Genomic DNA, 25,497 nt, shown 5'->3' with positions numbered 1-25,497 from the left:
CTTCAACACCCTGATCCATCTTTACAATAATCCCTGAGAGGTCAGTCGTTGCTGATGTCCTTGTCTTATAGGGGAGGAGCTGGGGCTGAGATAGGTATGACTTGCTCATGGCAACCAAATGAGTTTATTTAACTGGGACTTCAGCCAGATCCTCCTGTACTGAAGTCTCCTGTACCACAATATTAGATCTCTTTGAAGATACATCACTGGCTGCTGCTGGCAGGGCAAAGAAATGTGGGGAAATTACATATGTTGGTCTGACTGGATGTCGGGAGAGCAGACCTTAATATGGGACTACCAGATTTAGTGTCACCTTTAGTCAAGATAACAAAAAAGCTATAGATAAAAAAATGGTTTCCACCTTTGCCTAATGGCTATAGTATCCCCAAAAATGCATTTGCTATGTTTATGTAAGCTTGTGATAAGAGTAGAATTTGACCTCTTCATAAACACAAAAAATAAAAAGGATACAAAAAAATCTTAAATGTAGAAGGTACAAGCTAGAACAGAATCTTTTGATTCAAAATCTGCAGATAGCTGAACCCATGAACTGTAATATTGTGATAATAGTCATATATCAGCAACATGTATAAAATCATGAACCCCACACACAGTTTGGCTTGGATAGCTTCCTCAATGGTACTATACAGTGGTACCTCGGTCGTCGAACATAATCTGTTCCAGAAGACCATTAGACTTCTGAAACATTTGACAACCAAGGCACAAAGGGCAGTCTCCAAAGTCAATGGAGAAAACTGAAAAACATGCAACAGAAGCTGTTTAACTTCTGAGGCACGTTCGAAACTGGAAGCAATTACTTCCGAATTTTCAGTGTTCGAAAACCAAAACGTTTGGCTTCTGAGGCACTCAGAAACTGAGGTACCATTGTACTTGTACAGAATTCCTTATGCATGGGTTTAAGGTCCCAAAACACTGCTCTTGCAGATAACAAGTTGAATAGTAGTAATTGTTGTTACTATTTTCTTCAGTCTGCAATCAATATGCAAATGTGGGATCCAATAATATGTGGTTCATGCCATAGTATATCCTTCATTTATAGTTTTGGATCTCTGGTGTACAGTCGGGGATATTTTCTCTTCATTCTTGTTTGTTCTGCTTTCAGGGCCAGATTCATGCTGTCACTGGGCCCAAACTCTTAACAGACAATGGGGGTTCAGGGCCATATCCTCCCCCCATCAGAGGTCCTCTGTGGCACATGTGAGGTAACATGTGGCCCAAAGCATGTGCATGTGCATTTGTCAATGGTGGTATTTCATAGATCCAGTCTCAATTCTGGAACAATATCATACTGGGAACTTGCATATACAGTGGTACCTTGGTTTAATAATGGCTTAGTTTATGAACAACTTGGATTAAGAATGCTGCAAACCTGGAAATAGGTGTTTCAGTTTGTGAACTTTGCCTTGGAAGCAGAACATGTTCCACTTCCTGGTGAGTGTGTTCCATTTGTAAATTGAATCCCCCACTGCTATGGGAAAGTCTTGGTTTAAGAAGGCTTTGGTTTAAGAACGGACTTCCGGAACTGATTAAGTTCGTAAACCGAGGTACCACTTGTGGCGTTCGTATGGAGCCCCCGGTCGTCTCACAGACTATTGACCAGTACACCACTAATCCGCTGCCACCAACCAGGTCCTCCCTGGTAAATCATTTACAGTGGTACCTCGCAAGACGAATGCCTCGCAAGACGAAAAACTCGCAAGACGAAAGAGTTTTTTGAGTTGCTTCGCAAGACGAATTTCCCTATGGGCTTGCTTCGCAAGACGAAAACGTCTTGCGCCTTTTTCTTAAAACCGTCAATGCATTCCTATGGGAAACTGTCAATGCATTTCCTATGGGAAACCGTGCTTCGCAAGATGAAAAATTCACAAGACGAAAAAACTCGCAGAACGAATTAATTTCGTCTTGCGAGGCACCACTGTAGTCTCAGTCAGGTTCTTAAGTTAACAAAGAAGAGTGTAGTTTATTGCAGACACAAATAAACTTTAACTGCATTCCAAACGTTGTTACTCTTTACCTTCTTAGTCTTATTTTTATCCTGTCTCTAACTCTTCTACCTCGCCTCACTCATGAACCAACTGCACTAACGGTCTCTCTAATTCCAAGTATCTGCCAACTGCTTTCCCAACTGCCTTTTTCCAACCAACCAACTCAAACCAATCAACTCAAACCTTGGGCTAAGCCCTTTTATAAACAGGTAGGCTCTGCCTCTGTATTTTCTATTGGTCTACCTATTAACTCCTTCTCTCCCCCTGTACAGACATTTTCAAAAGAACGAGCAAACACCACACCACTGTACTTGACAAGCAGTGGTCTGTAAACCATTCATTTATAGACACATACATACATACATACATACATACATACCGCCCTGTACCCGGAGGTCTCAGGGCAGCTCACAGAAAAACCATAGAGATGTAACAAAACATGCCTTACCATTCTACCCTGCATGTGTTTCATGAAGCTCCATTTCCGTTGCACCTCAGCTCATTTTCCATGAAAAATAACGTGGAATGTTGTTTGTGGAATGAAAGCAACAACCAATCACTGGATTGATTTCTGTTCTGGACATGGGGGGGGGGGATGAGCAAACACTGACAATTTCTGCTCCTGTTTCTGTTTTTGTAACTATTCTCATACATCCCTAGTGGACATAAGGGTTCCTTCTAAATTAACACAAATAGCTCTAAAACAAAACAATGCTGAATTAAAAATGTAGATGTGCTTGTGCTTGCATGGTATAAAATGTAACACATGGGCATGCAATTAGAATATCAAAGAATTTATAACTCATATTTAGAAGGAGGGGATGTAGAGAGCCATCTGGGATGTATTTGATGCCGTCTGCATTCAAAAATAAATTATAAAATTCAGGCTTGCATTAAGCAGTTTTTACCAGTTGGATAGGGAAAGGCATTTCATCCTTCAAAACAATAAAGCCTTCTCATTAATATTCATTAAGATAATGAAGCATGGATACCTTCCAATGCTCTAGTTGTCTGCTTGGGTAATTGCATTTGTTCACAAATGATGGGACTTAAAATGAACATAGTAGCTTTCATTACTCTCTTGTATTCCAAGTTTTGATAGGTATATACATCTATAGAAAGACATCTAGAATGCTCTGTGAGTAAGCATTCAGAAATGTTAAGTTGAAGGAGGCTGAGTCAATATTTGATGTTATTACAAAAGCAGGCAGTGTGAGATTAGCCAGCTGGACAAGGGATGCATCATCTGATAAGTCTTGTTTTACCTAAGGCAAACTTAAGCCAACTGTTTTTCGAGTGGATACTTAAAAATCATATCCATTTAATCTCTGTTATTAACTTATCAAAAAGAGAGACACTGTAACATTTTATTTAATCTCCCTCAGTGTTTTTCCATTGTTCCTGCAGATCAGTTTGCCCCTCTCTTGAGTCTCAATGCACCATCACATCCACCCCATTTAAAGCACCATCACAGCACATTGTCACTAAGAATCATGGGAACTGTAGTCTGTGAAGGGTGCTGAGGTTTATAGCTCTGTGAGGTCAGCATCCTTAACAAACCACAGTTCCTAGGATTCTCCTTGACTGTTAAAGAAAACTGCCTGACGTAGTTCTTTCCTTTCTCAAGGGATGGGAAACATTTCTGTGCTCCCTGTAGGATAAACTGGAGCCTGTAAGGATTACAACATTTTTGGAAGTCAGTTGTATATTATAGCTGATTCTGTACCATTATAGTTGATACTATATGGCCATTATCACATTGAAATGGAGAGGACTTCTGAAAAAGCAATTTGTAACCAAATTCCAGGTTCCTTTTTTGTTGCTAGAAGCAAAAATAATCTGAGAAAATGCAAAATTTCTAAATTAGCAATGCAGAATGGCGTTTGTTTCCTATTGGTTCTTTCCCATGAAACTTGGTCTACAGGTGGTGTGATAAAGAAACAACAACACACATTCTCAGTATTAAGAGATTTTGAATCAATGATCTAGCTGTCATTGGCTTAATTTGGAATTGGCTCAGTAGCCACGATCTTTCTCTTCAGTTGCTTAGAAATAAGCTTGTCTGTTCAATCCTGGTTCATGATATCGGTGCATGAACACTGACGGTGTCAGTACAGCACATAAGAACGATATAACATTCAAGTTTCAAAAGAACTTTCAGTTTGAAATGGAGGCGTAATATAATCTTCCTGCAAATAACACCCTTCCTTTGTTGTTTTGCAGCCACCATTGACTCCATAGTCCTTGTGACAGTCATAGCGGCACTCCTGGGTCTTTTGCCAGCTGCCATATTCCCCTGCCTCCGCCCCCCAGACATCAAATTGAGGGCAATGCCTTTTGCTACTGAGACAAAATAAAAGATGGCTGCCAGCAGTAAGACTAGTGGAAAGCCCCTGTATTTTAGTTCCCTTTCATGTCCCTTGAAAAAGCCCCCATTGCATCCTTCTACTTTGCACCCTGTGTATGTGGGTGGTAGCAATGAGGTTATGGATTTCAGTGCAGGGAATTACTAGTCATGGTACACAGCCACTTGGAAATTCAATGCTCCATGCATTCCACCAAAGAAAAAAAGTCCACCCTCTATGAATAAAAGCTTTAGATTTTCACAGGAGACAAGCGGTCCTGATTGCTTACTGAAGCAAAAGCTGCTTAGTTGGGTGGTGTGGTCATATAATTCACAAGTTAAAATAAATATATATATGTGTGTGCATGTAGTTTCGTAGTGATCGATATGAGTATCATCTATAATAAGAGACAACCATTAAATAACTTTTGTTCACGTGCCTACAACATACTCTGGTCAGCCTGAACATTGAACGCCCATGTACAGAATGCTGTTTTACAACATCTTACAATGGGAAATGATGCTCAATTCATAATATAGCAGCTGAGCAATTGCATTCTAAAAGGTAAAGGACGACCCTGGGGTTGCGGTGCTCATCTCGCTTTACAGGCCGAGGAAGCCGGCATTTGTCCACAGACAGTTTTTCTGGGTCATGTGGCCAGCATGACTAAGCCACTTCTGGCAAAACCAGAGCAGTGCACAGAAACGCCGTTTACCTTCCCGCTGGAGCGTTACCTATTTATCTACTTGTACTTTGACATGCTTTCAAGCTGCTAGGTTGGCAGGAGCTGCGGCAGAGCAATGGGAGCTCACCCTGTCGCAGGGATTTGAACTGCCGACCTTCTGATCAGCAAGCCCAAGAGGCTCAGTGGTTTAGACCACAGCGCCACCCACATCGCAATTGCATTCTAAACCAGGTAATAATGAATGTGAGCAACATCTTTAATTATATTGGAGGAACAGGAGAACAGTTTGATCCCAGTGGTGAAGCTAGAAGGGAAATCTTGGCCAACTGGTGAGATCCTAGTGCGTGCTGGGTGCTTGCAAAGAATTTGGGAAGAGATTGAACTTTTTGTGATCCAGCAAAGCACTGTTCCTTTTGCATCTCCCCATGGGGAACTAAACTGTTTCCACTGTTTTTTAAATGTTGGATCATTTCAGGACACAAGGCTTCTACAGACAACTAGAGCATTATCCTATCTCACGCATAATATTTTGAGGTCACTCAGACAAAAGTGTGACACAAATTTAAAGTCATATGAAACGATTGTGGCAATTTTGGAAAGAAACCTAGAGTGATTTGATGTGCAAACTCCGTACTCACCTTTGCGAAAGCAACTATAGGCACAAAATATAGCAGGCAAAAACATATTTGACAGGGGGGCTTATTTTTTATTATATTGTGAAGCAAATCCAATTCCAAACTATGATTTTTCTTGATTAATACCCTAATGTGTTTACTAGCACCTTGTATTGCTCGCCTGGCATTGTATATCTTATTTGTCCCTTTCTACTGTTTCCACTCTTGCTATGTTTATTGTTCTTTAGTGTACTTAAATTGCTTTTTCCTTCTATAGCTCAGCTGTTATATTTGTTCTGTCACTACAGTAATTGTTTAGTTCTTTTTCGGGCTTACTTTTAAATTTTTTAATAAAAAGTTTTCACACATACCAAACATTAGAGAAAGAAGCAAAGTATACAGTTTGCTAGAAGTTTGAGTTACTTATAAAAGCTCGAAGAGATTAATACAACCTTTGCATCTAAATTCTGTAATGCTCAAGCATTCTTGTAGTTGGTTTTTTATTTTAATAAAAATACCATTCTGATATTTTGAAGTTGGTTTAAGACCCTGACTTATTCTGGAATAATGGTAACCATAGATTCTCAGAGACCAACTGCATATTACATTAATAAAGTGTTTCCCAAACTTGGGCCTCCAACTTGGGTCTCCAATCCAAAAACAGCTGGAGACCCAAGTTTGCGAAACCCCAGTGTAGGTGATTGAGACACAGCGCATGAGAGGGGAGGTTTAAGCTTTCATTCCCAGCTGTGAACTGGGTACCAAAGGTAAAAAAGTAAAGGTAAAGGACCCCTGGATGGTTAAGTCCAATCAAAGGCGACTATGGGGTTGCGGCGCTCATCTTGCTTCAGGCTGAGGGAGCCAGTGTTTGTCTACAGACAGCTTTCTGGGTCATGTGGCCAGCAGGACTAAACTGCTTCTTGCACAACAGAACACCATGACGGAAACCAGAGCGCACAGGAAGGCCGTTTACCTTCCTGCCACAGCAGTACCTATTTATCTACTTGCACTGGTGTGCTTTCAAACTGCTAGGTTGGCTACCAAGTGTTCCATCCGCATGCAACAATTAGAAAGAACAACAATAGCTACAACCTGCCTGCAATTAGTGTCGTTTGGAGTTTTAACACTCCTGCTAATTGTTATGCAGGGGAGTGATTCTCACCCAGATCACAGCCGGGGAGAGGAGTCTTAAACCACCCCCTCCCCACGTACTTGCAGTGCCAAACAAAATTGGGCAGGCTGGCCCAGCATCTGGTATTAATTAAAACAAAACTACATCATAATTGCTCGTCATGTTGTTAATGCAATCCCAATTCTAATTGGGATGTACTGGGAAACTATAGTTAACTGACAAATTTCAGAATTAATCAAGGTTCACTGAGAAGGGGCAGGAAAAGGGGCACACAGACTCACCAAGTGGATATTTCAATTTATTAAGCCAAGATAAACATGTCTAAAAAAACACCACAAAACATTTAACCAAGGACATGTTGGACACAGGATAACAATTTATTTTTATTTATTTATGGGGGAAAAGAACACATAATAGCTGATTCTGTCCTCAGTTATGCATAGCCTCAATTCTGTTGACACCAACGGGAATTGAGTAAAAAAATTCAGGTTCTCATTGGCCTAGCCAGTCCTCCTCCTTGCCCTTTATTGAAGTTATTTTTGTTTCTGTATGTGCATAACTTGTATCTAATGGAGAGGGATTGGCTAGGAAGGAATATGGGAGGCACTTGCACATCTGCCTTTTGTCAGGGGGCAAAAAAGAGGTTTCTGTTGAGTCCTGTGGGAATTTCCTGCATATGGAAACAGCAGTGGAAGTGGATTCAGTATGTACAATTACATAAATAAGTCTAAAGAGAAAGTTGTATTTCTATATCATTATAAGAAAAATACTGCTCCTTTTGCCTTATGGCAGGCATCTTCAAACCCGACCCTCCAGGTGTTTTTGGGACTACAACTCCCATCATCCCTAGCTAACAGGACCAGTGGTCAGGGATGATGGGAATTGTAGTCCCAAAACACCTGGAGGGCTGAGTTTGGGGATGCCTGCTTTACGGGGTATCTCAGAGCCTGTACAGAATCCTTAAGTAGATTCTCTATTGGTAGGAGAAAATAACAGAGGCCAACCAGAGAATATTGAAAAACAAGGCAGCTAGTAAGCCCGATCTTTATTAACTTTTGCAACAGGAGGCAGGCGGCATCCAGAAAGCAGGAGGAACCCAGAACAATGGAGTGCAAGCTCTTATATAGAAATTTGAAGTTGCCTTCCCTGTAGCTCAAGACCACCACCCCCCAAAACATCATACATACATCACTGAAGGGGAGGTCTACAGCAGAAAACCTGTCTGTCAGGATACCTGATAATGGTCACTGATTGCTTTTACCTCAGCATCCTGGCCATTCCTTTGAGATGGTAAATAGTTGAGTTCCTGAATCTCTTACATATATTGATAGTTTGCTCAGCTTAGCAGATACTTGCCGGACTGTATTTGCAAAGGGAAGTGTAAGCCCCTGCAGTCCGAAGACAGCTAGAAAGCTTTTCCCATTTCCTTCCTCCTTGCAAGGAAATATTTGAGGTCAATTTGGGAGAGTCAAAATGGCTTCAGGGTTGCTCTCCTGTATTGTTTCAGATCCTATACAGTGGTACCGCAGATTACATACGCTTCAGGTTACATACGCTTCAGGTTACAGGCTCCGCTAACCCAGAAATAGTGCTTCAGGTTAAGAACTTTGCTTCAGGATGAGAACAGAAATCGTGCTCCGACGGCGCGGCAGCAGCAGGAGGCCCCATTAGCTAAAGTGGTGGTTCAGGTTAAGAACAGTTTCAGGTTAAGTACAAACCTCCAGAATGAATTAAGTACTTAACCTGAAGTACCACTGCACTTATGCGTGTTTTGCCTTGTCCATTTATGAACATATGAATTATAGATATGAGACCTTAGAATTCCTATAACATATATTATCCACCCTTTTGTTCCAGTAAGTAACATGAACTTTGTTCCAAAGCAACCATTTCTGTGATAGCCCTCAAATATTCCAGATTGGGGAAAGTTTTTTAGAAATGTGTCCCTTCTATCTTGTAAAGGGTGATCATTTTTGTAACTCTTCCTCTTTCTGGAATTGTTTGTTCTCTTAAGTGGTTGTTAAACAGTAACTGATAGAGCAACCTTGTAGCAGGCTTCTGGAATTCAGCCTTTAAAAGAGGGTATGAAAGGCAGTGAGAGATTTTACTTTCTTGGGCTCTATGATCACTGCAGATGGTGACAGCAGCCACAAAATTAAAAGAAGCCTGCTTCTTGGGAGAAAAACAATGACAAACCTAGACAGCATCTTAAAAAGCAGAGACATCACCTTGCCAACAAAGGTCCGTATAGTTAAAGCTATAGTTTTCCCAGTAGTGATGTATGGAAGTGAGAGCTGGACCATAAAGAAGGCTGATCGCTGAAGAATTGATGCTTTTGAATTATGGTGCTGGAGGAGACTCTTGAGAGTCCCATGGACTGCAAGAAGATCCAACCTCTCCATTCTGAAGGAAATCAGCCCTGAGTGCTTACTGGAAGGACAGATCCTGAAGCTGAGGCTCCAATATTTTGGCCACCTCATGAGAAGAGAAGACTTCCCAGAAAAGACCCTGATGTTGGGAAAGATGGAGGGCACAAGGAGAAGGGGACGACAGAGGACGAGATGGTTGGACAGTGTTCTTGAAGCTACCAGCATGAGTTTGACCAACCTGCGGGAGGCAGTGGAAGACAGGAGTACCTGGTGTGCTCTGGTCCATGGGGTCATGAAGAGTGGGACACAACTGAACGACTAAACAAAAACAACAACAATATCTGTCAACATTTTAGTGTACATTTTTCTAATATACACATTTGTGTATGGTATTTGCCTAATATACACTTTTTTTTAATGCAAAGCAATTTCTCCTAATGTAATGCAGCTTGTGTTTTTTTCACCAATGTATGTATTTTTGTGCATACCTTTCCCTAATATATGCATTTTTATGCATGGTACCTGGGCCGAGAATTGCATTGCAAAATTTGGGTGTCTATGTTCTAGTTCGCATATCGCTTTGCAAAGTGCAAACTTGGTACGTTCACCTTTAAGGGCAAACATTATTGAATTTCTCTCCCCCCCCCCATCCCTAGCACAGAACTTGAGCTTTGCACACAAAGGTCCAGGTAGCAGGTGATGTGAAATATCTCTACCTGAGTTCTTGAAGAGATGTTGCCAAGAGAGTAAACAATGCTAGGCTAGATGGAAAGTCTGACCTGATATGAGACAGTTTCCTATGTTTGCTGTTCCTTCCTTAGGTTATATCTGGGTGGTGATAATAATAATTTAATAATAATTTAATAATAATTTCTTATTTATACCCCACCCATCTGGCTGGGTTTCCCAGATGCAGATGCTGGGTCTTTGCTTTGTCATCCTTCAGAGCAACACGTCCAAACCTGCTGACCCCTTGAGCTTTTGGAGAGGTAGGGTAAAATGTTTTAATTAAGTATATTGAATTAAATTAATGAATAGCAGAGGCCAGCTCCCCATTTTCAAATCTTCACTTTGATGGAATGCAGATGTAGCTGTCACAAATCGTTCGTCTGATGGGAAAAGCCAAACGCTTCCTATAATGATGGCTTATTAAAGCCTAAAGATATTCAGATCGCCAGGTTTGGAAAATGAACATTGCAGACTTGATAATTGGAGGATGCTATGTTGTTACAAAGCGTCTTTTCCGAGCTTAGTGGCTGCTCCAATGCAAATTATCTGTGAAGTCCGGAGCAGGGAGATAAATTGTCCCAACTACTCCCGACACTGCCAGTCTATTAGTATTTGTAAGCACAGCCACTCATTTGAGAGTATAATTGGAAAGAAAATGATGACAAATTAGTTTGAATTGGACTGTACATAATGATTAAACAATGCCTTGCTTATATTTGGAACTTAAAATTAAGGGGGGTTTAAAGATTATTTATTTATTTTGCATGTTCAAATGAAAAGCCAGATGAATAAGGATTGGTCATTATAAATCTTTCTGGAAAGCAGAACAGATGGGAGAAGGAGTTAAATTATGCTGAGGCAGAAAAGGGCAATAATGGATAAAGCAGAAATTAACTATCCAAACCCCTTTCCCCCTTCATAAATCTTACCCAAGATTTGTTTCGGTTTGTCCTGGTGAAGATCGAAGTTTGGTTTGCAAATGGAAATAAGTTAGCAAACATGAATGTTCTGCAGCATCAGCAGAAGGGCATGGTCAGTTTTCTGTTTTGAGCTCCTCTGGAATTGTTGGAGAATATTTTGGCATTGTTGAAGAAAGCAATAGGCTTGGCCTCTACATTTTCCACTGCTCCTTAGTTGACTGCTTTCTTCACCAATATGACTTTAAAAGGGACTTCCATTCAATATTAAGTGAGTTGAAATAAGAGAACTTATGAGAAAAGTTTAAAAATGTGAAAACGATAACACCTGCCCAAAGAATAAGCTAGGAAATGCCCCCTTCATGTTGTTGTTGTTTGTTGTTGTTGTTGTTGTTTAGTTGTTTAGTCATGTCCGACTCTTCATGACCCAAGGACCAGAGCACGCCAGGCACACCTGTCTTCCACTGCCTCCCGCAGTTTGGTCAAACTCATGCTGGTAGCTTTGAGAACACTATCCAACCATCTCATCCTCTGTCGTCCCCTTCTCCTTGTGCCCTCCATCTTTCCCAACATCAGGGTCTTTTCCTGGGAGTCTTCTCTTCTCATGAGGTGGCCAAAGTATTGGAGCCTCAGCTTCACGATCTGTCCTTCCAGTGAGCACTCAGGGCTGATTTCCTTCAGAATGGATACGTTTGATCTTCTTGCAGTCCCTTCATGTTACCACCCACAAACAGCTTGGACAATTTTGACACAGTCCCACCCCCCCTATATCCCTAGTTTATATATGTTAACAGTTAAAGACCAAAAAAGAAAAAGTGAAAACTTCCCTATCGATTCTCCATCTTCTCAAAATGAAATGCTTTTCTAGGGCGCACACATTCAGCTGCAAGACACCAAATGATCAAGCAATGAAAAATCAAATAGTGTGAGTGTGTGTATGTGAAGCAACCTGATGTCACTGGTTACAGAGAGAGAAATGGGTGGGATAGCTTAATCCACCCCAGGGCCAAAGCTCTAACCAAGGCAGGCATCCCTAAACTCGGCCCTTTTGGGACTACAATTTCCATCATCCGTGACCTCTGTTCCTGTTAGCTAGAGATGATGGGAGTTGTAGTCCCAAAACATCTGGAGGGCTGATTTTTGGGGTGCCTGAGCCAGGGAGTGGCCGATCAGTGATATGGCTTCCCAACAGCTCACCACAGGGCATTCATGATTTGGATGATTGGATGTTAATATCAGTTGATATATTTAGTGTGAGCAGGGTGACTGCTTATCACCCTGAGGCACTCTTCGCTGAAGGGCATTTGCGTGCTGAGGTCCCCAAAACACCCCTACCCCAATAACTCACACATCACACATAATTTTTGTTTAAGGTTTTTGGCATAATTTTGGCCACAACTTTATTAAAATACAAATTGTGAGTGGTTGCTTAGGCATTGGTTATGACTAGCTGTCCCCCCCGCCTTGGGGGACAGCACTGACTCCCGGATTCCAGCGAGAGCCAGTGTGGAGGAACAAGATCAGGGATAACTGGAGCTGCGACACAGACCCTCAGCTTCTCCCCACATGCTCCCAGGAGCTTACGCGGCCCGCACCCGATTCCAGGGGTTTGGGCGAGAGGATGGTAAGCCCCTGAATTCCTTTAACGGAACACGTGCTCTCCTTTAATGAGAACACGCTTTCTCCAACAACCTTCCATTGTTGACTGATTTGGGAGTTGGTTTCGTGCTCCTAGGAGTTCACCTCTCCCAGGGCTCACTCGCCTTGTGGAGCCTACAGTCATTAAAAGGCCAAGCTTTGTGCCTGGACACAGGTACTTCTTCTATGGTTTCCTACCTGCTGTTCTCCTAGCACTATTTGACCAGTGAAGTCAGTTGGAAAGCACTGTGTTCCTTGGGCTCAGTTGGCTACTCCTGCTAAAGCAATGCATCTGAACAATTTTAAAAGAAACTGCTTTAAAAAAATTAAGACAAGCAACATTTATCACAGGACACATTCCTAGGGTACCCTTGAATTCTACCTAATGGGAAGCTCAAGACAAATGTGGAAGTTCCTGTTCTTTGAAAACTTTGAGGCAGGCTAAAGGAGTTTCGACAAGACAAGCAAAATCTCTACTTAGGAGCAACCAACCTATTCACTCCATGACCAGCCATTTGAATTTTATATTTATTTTGCAGAATCCCAAAGCCTTAAGTTTAATTTCAGATAAGAATTTTCACTCTTTCGGGGGGAAATTTTTGTCATGTAATTCAACACTTTTACAAGATATAGTCAGAGTATGCAGACATGGCTGGAGCGGCTGTTGAGCACAAGATCGTAAATGCAATCTGGAATTAAAGAGAACATATTGGACTTGTGTACTCTTATTCAGAAATCACCCACCGGACCATGTGTGTGCTATGCACCAACAGCGTGGGCGGTCGAGAGGCAATCTGAAACACATTATTTGGGAACCTCTTGGTATTAGAGAATTGTGCTCAAGTGCCATAAACATTATAGGATCCGAGCCAGAACTATATTTGCTACATGATGTTTCAGCAGTACATGGAATTAAAATGTCTGTCAGGGAACAGATTGCAACAGAGCCTTGTTATTGCTAAGAAATTGATCTTTAGAAAGCTTAGGAAAACAATCTTTTTGTGATCTAGTTTTTACTGACTGGTGCACTGTCGGGAAAGAAATTGTGTCAGACATTTTGTTTATATAAGCTTCATGACAACGTTGATGAATTGTGTGGTGTGGGTAAAATCATGTTGGACATATACTTGGTTTAATTTTCTGCTCAGACATGATATTTACCAGGTGTTGTTGAGCAGCGCATTACTCTCTAACCTATCCACCTTTGCAAGTCTGTTTTGAGGAGGAAATGGGACAATCCTTAAGAATGCTACTGCAACTTCCTTAGAGGAGGGACATCATCATCCTCATCCTCATAATAATAATAATAATAATAATAATAATAATAATAATAATAATAATTTATTATTTGTACCCCGCCCATCTGGCTGGGTTTCCACTAAAATGTCACATATTAAAAACTTCCCTGCCTTCAGATGTCTTCTGACATTATGACATTATGATGTTCTTGGAGGAAAGGTAGTATCCAGTTAGTAATTAAAATGATGTTCTCTTAAATAAATGAAACCCAAAGGTGCTTTACAGTACCTATAGTTGCCAAGAATGAAATGCTGATTGAAACTTGTGAAGATGCTAGCACTGAAGACATATTAGATTTATATTCTTATATATTTTATATGAAAGAAAATTGTAAACATTTAAAAACATTTGGAGGTTTGAATTGAAATGCTTTGTAATGTGAAAATAAGGAACTGATTTACATATAAGGTGTTTTTTTTTAAAAAAAGAAGAAGATATAAGGTAAAAAAGTGACTATAGAAATGCAAGAATTTATTAAAATATGTTTGGAAGTCAGAAAGAGGGAGGGAAGGAAGTTGATGCTCTGTCTGAGCAATGCTTTATGTGTAATGATTTGTAATGAAATGAGATTTGTGTAATGAAATGTAATTAAATATGGAAAACTCAATGAAAATCATTTTTGTAAAAAAAGATGTATATTCTTATCTATAGCCCCTTTCATGCATTACTAATCTGAAGAGTTTCCACATACATACATAATAGGAATGTGGCTGTGACGGAGTCTCTGGGCCTTCAACGTCCATGTGTTTGTATGGATGCCAGTTCCTGAGCAGGTGCATAGGTGCCGCACATTTGGGCCACCGATTGTGTGACAGCCTTGATCACAGTTGTCACAGTCGTACCTTTTGCGTTTCCTTTCCTTCTGACATGGTTTCTTACCCTTCGCCTCAACCACGTGTCTCCACACTTGCTAAAGACAATACTTCATCCATCTGATGAAGTGGGATCTAGTTGATGAACGCTTATGCCATAATACATTGATGAGACTCAAAGGAGTCATAATAACCTTGGTTGTTTTTGATGCAGCAAATAGCTATCCCTCTGGACATCATTCCTTCCTGTTACTTTTCCTCAGCACAGTTATTAAACCATGTTTGTTCACCTGCTCACAAACTGCATGATGAGCACTTGTCTTCCTTATTTCTTTCTTCATTCCCCCCCCCCAACCCATTGACAATTAGCAAATAACGAAGGGGCCTCTAAAGCAGACAACCTATGGATGTAAGATCAGCCATGAGATGCTTCAGATGTGATAGCCAATAGTTTGCTCATATAAATAATGGTGTGTTCGTGGTGTGATGCGGCAGTATAATAGACAAAATAAGAATAATCTGGTTTGCCCCTGTTGTTGCACTAGATGGTCGAAAAAGAAGGTAAAGGACCCCTGGACGCTTAAGTCCAGTCAAAGGCTACTGTGGGATTTTGGCACTCATCTCGCTTTCAGGCTGAGGGAGCTGGCATTTGTTCACAGACAGCTTTCCGGGTCATGTGGCCAGCATGACTAAACTGCGTCTGGCACAATGGAACACTGTGACAGAAGCCAGAGCGCACAGAAACGCTGTTTAGCTTTCTGCCACAGCGGTACCTATTTATCTATTTGCCCTGGCATGCTTTCGAACTGCTAGGTTGGAAGGAGCTGGGACAGAGCAACGGAGCTCACTCCATTGCGGGGATTTGAACAGCTGACCTTCTGATCGGCAAGCCTAAGGGGTTCAGTGGTTTAGACCACAGCGCCACCCTTGCACACTAGATGGACCTTTCTCTGATCCAGTGAAGCTCTTCTTATGTTCTTAGAATTCCATGAGCTAAACACATTGAGCCATGTGTTGTGGTCTGCTAGGTATCTGATGATGTCCATCTCATTTTAGCAAGCAGGGAGCAAAAACTGGAGGTTTATCGAGACCCAACTGGGTCACCATTTATTGCTCATGGGCTGTATTCAGTTTGGTTCAGAAGCAGCTCACCTGATGCTGCACAGTGGGTCACTGTTGCTTGCTGGGAGTGGGGAAGTGGTGTCAGTGTAGTGCACTGGAAGAGGTGCTGGAACATAACAACTTGGAAAAAAGAATCCTTTACGATTTCCCCCATTTGGGGTGACTTTCATTCAGCCACTCATGTTTGGCATGCTGCTGCCACTGATACCCCATCCCACTCCTCAATTTCCTATTTCTTTTTTAATGCTGCTTGCAAAACCTCATCGGTAGTTTTCTCCACTCCATCATATGCACACAAAATCACGTAAAAGGCCATGGAAGGGGCTGCAGAAGCCAATTTCGATAAGTTTGTTTACCCTAAACAGTTAGGCAGCATTGCGGCCTTGGAAGGAGTGTGGGCCTGCCTGCAGCTTGGTTCATGTGCTGCATAAGCCCATTGCATATGTTATTAAAGGTAAAGGGACCCCTGACCGTTAGGTCCAGTCATGGACGACTCTGGGGTTGTGGTGCTCATCTCGCTTTACTGGCCGAGGGAGCTGGCATACAACTTCCAGGTCATGTGGCCAGCATGACTAAGCCACTTCTGGCGAACCAGAGCAGTGCACAGAAATGCCATTTACCTTCCCACCAGATTGGTACCTATTTATCTACTTGCGCTGTGTGCTTTCGAACTGCTAGGTTGGCAGGAGCAGGGACTGAGCACCGGAAGCTCACCCGTCGTGGGGATTCGAACCGCTGACCTTCTGATCAGCAAGCCCTAGGCTCTGTGGTTTAACCCACAGTGCCACCTGCGTCCACATATGATATTATCCTGTGTCAAATGTCAGTATCTTACAGAGCTTTGTAACTACTGGGGCAGGTGTCAGAATTTTTGGACAGCGGTTGCTTCAGAGGAAGCGATAGCTGTGTTTTCCCCTTTCTATAGTTCGAATGATTGTTCATTTTGAGAACTGCTGTATTTTCAGATTCCCAGGAGCCGCATTCTGTTCTAATGGATGTGTGCTTTTTCATAAACCAACAGACAGTCTTGGGATTGTGGAATTTATAGTTAATGAGTTAGACAGGAGAGTAGTTAAGCACATCATCCTTGGTTGTACAAACACAACAACTTCTCCCCCCCCCAAAAAAATATTAACCTTTCCCTAGCTGCCATCAGCACCTTATCAATAGACCTTAAGACTGCAGCTGCATTCACATTACTCTGGTTGCAGCCTGCTTCCGCCGCTAGTGTTTGAAGACAAGTGTATACAGCATTAGCCTCAATCCATATGTATCCTGCAGCTTCTTGGGAAATCCTGTCTGGTGCATTTTCCCTTAACCCAGCTTCCATCCAATTGAAAAAAGGAAGCCATGAGGTGCGTCCATTTCAGATGAATTTTAACAGGGAGAAATGTAAAGTATTGCACTTGGGCAAAAAAAATGAGAGGCACAAATACAAGATGGGTGACACCTGGCTTGAGAGCAGTACATGTGAAAAGGATCTAGGAGTCTTGGTTGACCACAAACTTGACATGAGCCAACAGTGTGATGCGGCTGCTAAAAAAGCTAATGCAATTCTGGGCTGCATCAATAGGAGTATAGCATCTAGATCAAGGGAAGTAATAGTGCCACTGTACTCTGCTCTGGTCAGACCTCACCTGGAGTACTGTGTCCAGTTCTGGGCACCACAGTTCAAGAAGGACACTGACAAACTGGAACGTGTCCAGAGGAGGGCAGCCAAAATGGTCAAAGGCCTGGAAACGATGCCTTATGAGGAACGGCTAAGGGAGCTGGGCATGTTTAGCCTGGAGAGGAGGAGGTTAAGGGGTGATATGATAGCGATGTTCAAATATATAAAAGGATGTCACATAGAGGAGGGAGAAAGGTTGTTTTCTGCTGCTCCAGAGAAGCGGACACGGAGCAATGGATCCAAACTACAAGAAAGAAAATTCCACCTAAACATTAGGAAGAACTTCCTGACAGTAAGAGCTGTTCGACAGTGGAATTTGCTGCCAAGGAGTGTGGTGGAGTCTCCTTCTTTGGAGGTCTTTAAGCAGAGGCTTGACAACCCTATGTCAGGAGTGCTTTGATGGTGTTTCCTGCTTGGCAGGGGGTTGGACTCGATGGCCCTTGTGGTCTCTTCCAACTCTATGATTCTATGATTCTATAAGATAACTGTTGCACACGCACAGATGACAACTTGGAGTTAATTGGAGTTAGGCATGGGGAAACAAATCAGGATATTGGCACTGGGTGACGACCTCCCCACCCCTTGTGCATGGCAGCCTCAGAATGTGACTTGAAAGGAAGCAAAGGGAAATGACCTTGTCACATTTCAATCTAGTGATCTGTACGTAGCTTACATCTCCTTTTATGGAATCTGCTGTGACCTCTACCAGCAGCTGTGTGTAGTCACTAGCTCATGCCCTCTTTCTGTCATGTACAGGGAGGGTTGGTGACCCTTTGTGAATTGGTGCAGCTCTCAGCAGTGAGGGGTGTGTGTGCGGGTGGGTGGGTGGGTGCGTGCATGTGCGTGTGTGGTGCAAAAAACCACAACAAAACAGAATAGGATTATTATTTTTTTGCAAAGGAGACACAGACAGGAAACAAACAGATTCACCCATGCCTAAGGACAGGAAACACTCCAAGGACTCAAGCCATGCCTACAACTACCTTGTAGAAGAGAAATATTTTAATTGAAATAAGCATGGTTTCCCTTGAGGTATTATTATACCATATCAGCCCACACATGTATTTGTTTTAAGTTTTTAAATCCACTTCTTTGGGGTTACTACTATGTCATTTTTTTATTTTAAATATTTACAATCTGCCCTTCGTTCACATGCAGAGAGAGGCAGGCAGCCCAGAGAATCTGATTTTGGAGTACCAAATGGTTAATCATGTCAGTTTACTGTTGTATCTTTTTTTACCACCATGAGAGCCACCATTTAAATTTTCTTTCTGGGATGCCAAAATGTCTGGGGCTGTTGTCTCCTTTTCTATAGACTTCTGATAAAATCAAGCTTGAATCCATTCCAGAAGTAATGTAAAATGGGTTTCTTTCTTTCTTTCTTTCTTTCTTTCTTTCTTTCTTCCTTTCTTCCTTTCACCCACATTTTCTACAATTATTTAGTGATGAATAATGAACAAGAGACTTTTTGATGGTAGCATGTGTGTGTGTATGTAAGAGAGAGAGAGTGAGAGAGTGAGAGAGAATTTGTATGTATGTTTGCATATATATCTATATATCTATATCTATATCTATATCTATATCTGTATCTATATCCATACCTATATCTATCTATACAGTTGTACCTTGGAAGTCGAACGAAATCTGTTCCGGGAGTCTGTCTGACTTCCAAAATGCCCGGAAACCAAAGCGCGGCTTCTGATTGGCTGCAGGAAGCTCCTGTAGCCAATTGGAAGCCACTGAAGCCCTGTTAGACGCTTGGCTTCCAAAAATAGTTCGCAAACCAGAACAGACACTTCTGGGTTTGCGGCATTTGGGAACCAAAACATTCAACTTGCAAGGCATTTGGGATCCAAGGTACTACTGTATACCTACACAGTAATTTTAGTTTTTAATCTTAATCTTTAGAATTCAGATGAATTAGCATCTAAACAAATAGGTAAGCAATAAATATATAAATTGCATTAATTAAATATAATTTTTCACTGTAGCCTTTGTGAAAGGGATGTTGGATAACATGAATTTTAAATGGGGATGGAGAAAGATCATCTTTCATTAATGCTTATTAATGCTTTACTTTCCAGTATCACTGAAGTGCTTTATTCTATGGAATCCTTACCACTCACCACTTAATATGACCCACCCATCTTATCATTGTCCTACAAAGCTTATTATTGTGCATTTGAATGTTTACATTTAGCTGTGGTTACTGGATTTTGACAGCAGATGGAGCAAATAGCCTGCCATTTTTATGCATATATTTTGGAGAGTGTTTCTGTCTGCTCATTTCAGTCTCTTGCAATATTGTAATTCATTTTAATGTCACGACACCGTCTCGTAGCTCTGTGTGGGGATGAGAATCAACATGCTAAAGAAACCCATTGCTACTGAAGCAGCATTTGGCATTTCCCACCTCTGTAAACAATTTCCTATCATATAAGGTATAACGACTGTAGTAATAAATGTGGGAATAGTCGTAATTATAATAGCAGTGATCGTTGTACTTTCAACAGCAGTAGTAAAGTGCCACACAGAAACTGAAAGTAAGTAAATAGTCAAGCTCAGTGTGGTAGCCATACCAGAGTCAAAAGCTTCAAAGGACAAGGAGGATCCTTGGGTCAACTGATTCCTCTTGACTTGGCGGTTACTTTTCTACTCTTTGTAGCCATTTGTAATCTTTAACAGCAAGCCAGTGTGTTGGAAAAATGGAGTCACTCTGGTCAAGAGAAATGAGCTAAGGCAGAAGAACTTCCTGACAGTAAGAGCTGTTCGACAGTGGAATTTGCTGCCAAGGAGTGTGGTGGAGTCTCCTTCTTTGGAGGTCTTTAAGCAGAGGCTTGACAACCATATGTCAGGAGTGCTCTGATGGTGTTTCCTGCTTGGCAGGGGGTTGGACTCGATGGCCCTTGTGGTCTCTTCCAACTCTATGATTCTATGATTCTATGATTCTATCTCTGAACATTTTGTTCCTGACAACAACAGGAAACTCTTTCAACCACAAAGTAACTGATGGAGCTTGTTGTCAAGCCAAGGTGTCAAAAGCTGAAGCTTGAAAAGTGAAGTGTCAGCAGAAAGAAATTAGATTATGGTCACTACAGACCATACAGCAAAGGAATCAGAAAGGGCTAAGCAGAGACAGAGAAATGCAGTTATCGGAGCCAACTCCTAGGGGCTGAGCTCCCTTTGCCCGCCCGCTCCCAATAAATTATTTGAGGGGCCAAGACAGACAGATGCCAACAATGTGATTAAATTTCACTTATTATCTAACTTATTTATTTACAATGTTTATTTTATCTAACATATTTATGTACCAACTTTTAACCAATGATAACAGAAACAGCACAAGTGGGTTCCATATTTTTATCATCACTGTTGTAAAAACAGTTTTTCTTCCCTGGATAAAATGCAGTGCATATTTGGATACCACCAGCACATCTGTTCCATATAGTGCAAATTGAATGTAGAATACACATACCAAAAAAAATGCCAGTGATTGTGCATTTCCATATTCAGCTTTGGAGCATGTGCACGATGAACAGGGCATTTTGTTCATTGCCCAGTCAATTTTGCATCAGTCCCCAATGTGAGTTTGGATGGCATGCAGACTGAAGGAGATAATGTCAGCTGGATAATTACAGTGGTACCTCTGGTTACAAACTAAATTAGTTCCGGAGGTCCGTTCTTAACCTGAAACTGTCCTTAACCTGAGGTACCACTTCAGCTAATGGGCCTCCTGCTGCAGCCGTGCTGCCAGCACGTGATTTCTGTTCTCATCTTGAGGTAAAGTTCTTAAACTGAGGTACTACTTCCGGGTTAGCGGAGTCTGTAACCCAAAGTGTTTGTAACCTGAGGTGTTTGTAACCCTATGTACCACTGTATATACATTGGTCAGTCTCTGTATTCAGTTTCTGGACAAGCTCATTGGCCAGGCAGCATACAAAACTGACATTAGGATCATGTGTGCTAGAAGGCTGATCGCCGAATAATTGATGCTTTTGAATTATGGTGCTGGAGGAGACTCTTGAGAGTCCCATGGACTGCAAGATCAAACGTATCCATTCTTAAGGAAATCAGCCCTGAGTGCTCACTGGAAGGACAGATCGTAAAGCTGAGGCTCCAATACTTTGGCCACCTCATGAGAAGAGAAGACTCCCTGGAAAAGAACCTGATGTTGGAAAAGATTGAGGGCACAAGAAGGGGACGACAGAGGACGAGATGGTTGGACAGTGTTCTCGAAGCTACAAACATGAGTCTGACCAAACTGCGGGAGGCAGTGGAAGACAGGAGTGCCTGGCATGCTCTGGTCCATGGGGTCACAAAGAGTCGGACACGACTAAATGACTAAACAACAACAACAAGTGCTAGGCAATGTATGAACAATTTCCTAACATCTGCTGGTGACTATCCATATCTGGCCACATATTAAACTCTTGGTGCAGTGAATGTGTGCACATTCTGTATTCAACTCACATCACCTGAAACATATTCCCTTTATTGCCACAACAGATGACTTTAGAAATCAAAACCCAAAAAACAAATGGGTTGCCTGATTTTGTATTACACGGTTTCTATTCATAAAGGTTCTCTATTAAGCACCTGATTTCTCTCTCTGTTTTCTAGAGATAATTCCAGCTTCTTCCAGTTCCTTAAAATATTTTTTTAAAAAACAAAAAACCCATGGCATCAAATTAGGAGCTTCATAACCATTTTCTTCTCCTTTTCCTAAGCAATGCTGTTTCTTTGTTGCCAGTGAGAGCTGTGTTCAAAAGCAAGATGCCTCACACCAGCAGCTGATCTCGCTGCAGGAATATAGAGATGTTGCCATACCAAAAACTCATTACCTGCCGGCAGACACTATTAAACCTCAGGAGGAGAAAGGTAACAACATTGTTGTATCCAATTTAAAAATAATAACAGTGTTACCTAGAGTGGCTTTTTTAAAACAACAACAACAACAACATCTACGAAAAATGTAGTGATTTTACGTACTATATATTAGTGCAGAATTTCACCATAGGTATCAGTGGTAAAAAAGCAACCCTATATATTATTCATTTGAAAACAGCAAGAAATAAAATATAAGTCCTCCTTTTAAACTACACAAACACTAGACTACACACACAGCCCAAAGTCTCCTCTAGTCACAAATACACTGAGTGTGGCTCTCTAGGTACTTTACAACATTTACAGATCTCTTGCCTCTAAAATATTCTTATCAATCTTAATCCTATGAAAATTAGAAACATTTTAATGCTTTTTTATATAAAAAATAGAAATAATAGAAATACCTGTTTCCTCCAGCCTTCACCGGCACCTAGAAATAAATACTGTGGAGAGCAAATAGGATTTTACCATATACAAACCTAATTCCTCCTTGATGCTTGGCATACTGTTACACATGTTGTATATGCCAACTTGGTACTTTCCAGATGTTCTTGGATGGTATCTCCCATCAGTCCTACCCACTACAACATAGTGAGAGTTGTAGTACAAAATATCTGAAACAGACCAGGTTGGGAAAGGCTGAGTTATACATTTGTGGGCCCAAACAAGGCACGAAGAACAAACACAAGTCAAGTGATGGGTGAGAAATGGCTGCAACTTTGTTTGGCTACAAAGAAGTAAGTTTGGCTTGACATGGCATGGGTATGGATCCATTCATCAGGCTGCACATCTGATGGTCACTATTCTCCTGCCAGACTGTTTCCCAGGTCCTCCGATGGCTGGGAATAACCTGATCTGTTTTGGGGTCCATGGTGGCATGTGCTGATTCTGGTGGTCCTTGTTTTGTCAGGAAATTATGGTTGTCAGCCTACAAGCTAGATTTTGGACAGTAATGACACCCTTTCAAGATCCCTTAAAGGGATAATCTGTGGATGAATCAGGGAGCCCCTTCCCTGCTTATCCCATCCCAGTACATTTCTGAGCACAATTCAAAGTGTTGGTGTTGACCTTTAAAGCCCTAAACGGCCTTGGCTCAGTATACCTGAAGGGGTGTCTCCACCCCCATCATTCAGCCTGGACATCAAAGTCCAGCTCCGAGGGCCTTCTGGTGGTTCCCTCACTGCGAGAAGTGAGGTTATAGGGAACCAGGCAGAGGGCCTTCTTGGTAGTGGTGCCTGCCCTGTGGAATGCCCTCCCAGCAGATGTCAAGGAAATAAAAAGCTGACTTTTAGAGGATATCTGAAGGCAACACTGTTTGGGGAAGTTTTTAATGTTTGATGTTTTATCGCATGCTTAACATTCTGTTGGGATCCACCCAGAGTGGCTGGGGAAGCCCAGCCAGATGGGCGGGGTATAATTATTATTATTATTATTATTATTATTATTATTATTATTATTATTATTATCCCAATACCTTTCCCACCCGAATAAGTTGTGACAAAACTAAATTTACCTTGTAAACATCCCCTGCTATGAGGAAGGTGGAAACCCCACAGAACCACTGCCAATCTGCCTACAGATAAAATTCCTCCCCAGTCTGCAACTGACTGAGATCCACAGTAATATTGTACATCAAATTCCCTGAGACAAGAACAACTTTGAGCCTTCAACTAACAACAGATGAGAGTAGGTGGGGAAGATGGAAGTCACAAAGAAACTGAAGTGAGGTGATCTGGTTGGTTCTCCTTTTATGCTGTAGGAGTGAACCACAGCTGGGGGTTTCGTCTATGTGGTCTGCCTCTTGACCCCACTTCTGGGGAGCCCAGGAAGCCTTCCTGTTTTCTCCAGTGATTCAAATCCACTCCAAAAGTCTTTGTGTGGCCAGCCAGAAGGTATAGCTGGCGTCACTGTGGCCAAATGGGAAAGTGGCTTGGCTCCCCTCTTCCAACCTGTATGGGACCACATCTCCAGTTAGTTGGGGATAAAAGGATTTGCAATGTAAGCTCCTCCTTTTGAAGGGAATATACCTTGGGAATTGGGTCTCTATTATGTTTGAGCATCTGTGTGGAGAACCCACCTCCCATATGATGTTGTGTGTGTTGTGGAGAGGAACATGTCCTTACCATATGAAGCGGAATACCTCCTTGATAAATATCAACTGGCAAACTCACATGCATACTGCAGTAAATTATGGCTTGGTAAATTTTCATTTGTACAAACCCAACGTATAATCTGACTATGCGGCAAAATATTTTTTTGCCAAACATCAAGTGCAGGTGTGAGGTGAAATGTGTCTCTCTTTAACCCTTTTAGTGGCTGTATAAATATGGCTTTGGGATAAAATAAGCCTAATAAAGCCATACAAATAAAATATCTGGAGGGCAATATTAAGCATTTGCAAGTAAAAATGCCATCAGATAATAAACATAATGTTTACATGTTACTAACAAGATCTCAGACTGAGATAAAATACAGCAGATTTCAGGTTAGTGAGTTTGGGCATGATCTCTTCAATTGAAGCAAGACTACTGGAAGAAGTATTGGTATATATTTTCTTACTTATGTAGTACACACATTTATGAAACAAAAGGCCGTATAACTTGGAAAGTTGCTTTTGTGTAGTTTCATGATATCACAGAGATATAAATGAGTATCAGAAATTGAGAGAGAGTACAGCTTTGTTTTCTGATATGTCCTCCGAATAAAGGTCAGTCAGGTTTATTTATAATACCCGAAGTGTCTGACTATGCTACTTTGACTGACACATTAAGTTCAGGATTTTATAAAATAAAATAAAATAAAAGATACTACTAATAATCATTTATTATCTTGTGCAGCAGCATTCGAGGAGGGTGGGGAAGATAAAACTGACGTCTTATGAAACCCGAAGAAGCAGCTTGGGAGAAACATGAAGTAAATATAATGCATTAGAAGTGATATCAAAATGAGGAAGACAAGGGGAGGCTATAGGTCTATGAGTCTGACCTTTCTGCGAGGGAAAACATTTCTTCAGTCTTTGATTAAGCTCAGCGAGAGAAGGAACACTTGAGCAGGTTATGAACTCCTCCAAGGTGGCAGCTGCAATAAGAAGGGGAGGCCATGCTGAACAAATTTGATTAACTTCTTTGAGAACCTGATGGCGAAAGCTGACAGTACTGAAACAAGAGACAATTGATTCTGAAAGCTTCTTAAAAAGCCAATAAGAGGGGGAAACAATTAGTGTGGGATTTAACACCAGAGCGCACTGGCAAATGAATAGAGGAGCTGCGTTACCAC

The 25,497-nt window shown here is 41.5% G+C and overlaps 2 long non-coding RNA genes across 2 annotated transcripts in view; one reads left to right on the top strand and one right to left on the bottom strand.

Annotated features, from left to right (window-relative positions):
* LOC310681688 overlaps positions 1–2,530 on the bottom strand; it is a 13,580-nt gene extending 11,050 nt beyond the window's left edge. The window contains exon 1 of the long non-coding RNA XR_014513512.1: positions 2,455–2,530. This is a non-coding gene — a long non-coding RNA (uncharacterized lncRNA). The remainder of the gene's footprint in view (positions 1–2,454) is intronic.
* LOC310681758 lies at positions 1,946–25,497 on the top strand. The gene is made up of 3 exons (XR_014513590.1): positions 1,946–2,215; positions 22,088–22,215; positions 25,059–25,497. It is a non-coding gene; the product is annotated as an uncharacterized lncRNA (long non-coding RNA).

This window comes from Podarcis tiliguerta (genome assembly GCF_965153285.1).
Source record: "Podarcis tiliguerta genome assembly, chromosome: 7".
Classification (NCBI taxonomy): domain Eukaryota; kingdom Metazoa; phylum Chordata; class Lepidosauria; order Squamata; family Lacertidae; genus Podarcis; species Podarcis tiliguerta.
The sequence above is the reverse complement of the archived record's forward strand: the minus strand, read 5'-3'. Positions and strand labels throughout refer to the sequence as shown.